The sequence below is a fragment of the Myotis lucifugus genome, unplaced genomic scaffold, assembly GCF_000147115.1.
Source record: "Myotis lucifugus unplaced genomic scaffold, Myoluc2.0 scaffold_140, whole genome shotgun sequence".
NCBI classification, from domain to species: Eukaryota; Metazoa; Chordata; class Mammalia; order Chiroptera; family Vespertilionidae; genus Myotis; species Myotis lucifugus.
The window spans coordinates 951,159-953,980 of NW_005871188.1; the positions used below are offsets into that span (position 1 = coordinate 951,159).

A 2,822-nucleotide genomic window follows, 5' to 3' on the forward strand; every position below is an offset into this window, starting at 1 on the left:
CTAGGCCCTGGAATGTGGATACATATTTGCACAAAACATTCCTTTCCATAACTTCTGCAGGGTGGCAGTAAGTTGCTGCAGCAGGCACATGTACAAACAGAATTCCTGAAAGGAGTGGGAACCACGTGTCTGGGAGAGCAGTGATGCCTTAGATGAGATACATAAAGTTTAGCTATTTTATTTTGTAGTATTGCCTAATGCATGGCACTTTAACAAACAAACAAACACTCAGTAAACTGTGAAAGGACATTTTATAAACAACCTTCATACCTCCGTGTATATGCTTGAGTGTAGGCAAATACACAGAGAAGAATTCCATATTTAGCAATGAATTATAATCAAATTTGGATCCAGGAATGAGCCAACTAGAATTTCAAAAGAAAATAAAAAGGACAAAATTATAGGAAATATTTTAAATTTTCCCCTTTGTTTTAGCCAGAGGGAGCAAATTAATAAATAAATTTAAATGTTATATTTTTATTAGTATTTCATCCCTGTAAATAATGGACAAGAAATATTTTAAAACTATGATGTTGAATTGGCACTGTGGTAGGCAGAATGATGGCTTCTCAAAATGTTCACATTCTAATCTCCAGAACCTGTAAGTATGTTTGTGATATTATATGGCAAATGGGACTTTGCAGATGTAATGAAGATTATGGACCATGAAATAAGGAGATTGTCCTGGATTATCCAGGTAGCCCCAATCTAATCAGATGAGTGCTAAACCCCAAAACTTTCTCTGGCTGGAAGCAGAAGAGAAATGCAGCACAAGAGGCAGAAATGAGGTGGCAGAAGGAGAAATCAGAAGAGATTCCACATGTGAGAAGGATTCAACTTGCTTTGCTGGTTTTATTTTATTTTATTTTACTTATTTATTCTCATTAAACTTTGTTTTAATGCATCAAGATTCTGTGAGAGATTTTCGGTCAAATGGTTTCCATTAAAAAGTACTGATTTTACAAACTAATAACTTAAAAACTACCACACACACACACACACACACACACACACACACACACACACACAAATAGTCCACAAAATCTCCTTTCCTTCTGTAGTTTTACGGTGCATTGTGATCATTGACCAGTCTTTTACTATTAAACTTAAGTGACCAATTGAGACAAACAGTTCTGAGACTATTCTTCTATTACCCATTAAGGTAATCAGTAATAGATTAGGGATTACTGACAGGTATTAGGGATCATATTCATTTAGCTTTCTGCGCTTCCTGGGCAGACTTGGTGACTTTGCCAGTTCCAGCTGCCTTCTTGTCCACTGCTTTGATGACACCCACAGCAACTGTCTGTTTCCTGTCATGAACAGCAAAATGGCCCAGAGGAAGGTAGAAGCTCTCAACACACATGGGCTTGCTAGGAACCATATCAACGATGGCAGCATCACCAAACTTCAAAACCTTTGGACCATCTTCCAGCATTTTTCCAGAATGATGATCAATTATCTCCTTCATCTTAGCAAATTTGAAAGCAATGTGAGCTGTGTGACAATCCAGCGTAGGTGCATGTCAGCACTGATTTGGCCTGGATGGTTCAGAATAATCACCTGAGCCGTGCAGTCAGCAGCTTCCTTTGATAGGTCTTTTTAAAAAATATGTTTTGGGAGGATGTAAGAGATCAACTGAAGGACCTGTATGCATGCATATAAGCATAACCAATGGACACAAGAGACTGGGGGGTAGGGGAGGCCAGGGGAAGGTCAATGGGGAAAAAAGGAAACATATGTACTATTCTTTGTAATACTTTAAGAAATAAAATACAATTTAAAAAATATGTTTTTATTGATTTCAGAGAGTAAGGGAGATAGAAAATCAATTCTGAGAGAATCATCAATTGGCTTCCTCATGCACACCCCACACTGGTGATCCAGCCAACAACTTGGGTACGTGCCCTGACCTGGAATTGAACCATGGCCTCCTGGTTCATAAGTCGACACTCAATCACCCTGGCAGAACATGGCGGGTCATTTTTGCTGTCACCAACTGCATTGCTATGATGGACATCTTTGACAGACACATTCTTGATACCGAAGCCCACATTGTCCCCAGGAAGAGCTTCACTCAAAGCTTCCTGGTGCATTTCAACGACTTCACTTCAGTTTTAACATTGACTGGAGCAAAGGAGACCATTATGCTTGGTTTGAGAACACCAGTCTCCACTCAGCCCACAGGGACAGTACATCCTGGAAAGGCAGATACAGGGGCTTGTCAATTGGACAAGCTGGTGGCAGGATACAATCCAGAGCTCCAAGCAGCATGATTCCACTGGTATGTGAGCACTTGGCTCCAGGATGTTGTCACCATTCTGACCAGAAATTGGCACAAATGTGTCTGTCAAAAATATCTGTCATAGCCATGTGGTCAGGGTTGTAGCCATTTTTTTAAATGTAGGTGCTACTTTAACAATATCCCTGTCTCTCTTCTGGCTGCAAGGAAGTTCAGTGGAATCCATTTTGTTAACACCAACATCCAGTTATTTCACATGTTGTGTGTAAGCCAGCAGGGCATGCTCACGGGTCTGTCCATTCTTGAAGATGCCTGCTTCAAATTCACCAACACCAGCAGCAACAATCAGGGCAGACACTTTCTTGGTGTTCTGAATTGAAGCAATTACTTTTGCATGGGAAGTTTATTCCATTGATAGTTTATTAATCAGGTATTTATTGATGACATATTGTATACTAGGAATTATCTTAGAGATTGAGGAAACAAAAATGTAATGGTCCTGTTCATGGTCACGCCTTTCTGGAAGTTATAGTCTAGATGAAAGACATACATACACTAAAGCTTAAGGAAAGGAGTTAGA

General features: G+C 39.7%; 1 pseudogene; it reads right to left on the reverse strand.

Annotated features, from left to right (window-relative positions):
- Nucleotides 1–1,210: 1,210 nt before the first annotated feature.
- LOC102435036 lies at nt 1,211–2,483 on the reverse strand (annotated as a pseudogene).
- Nucleotides 2,484–2,822: the final 339 nt, after the last annotated feature.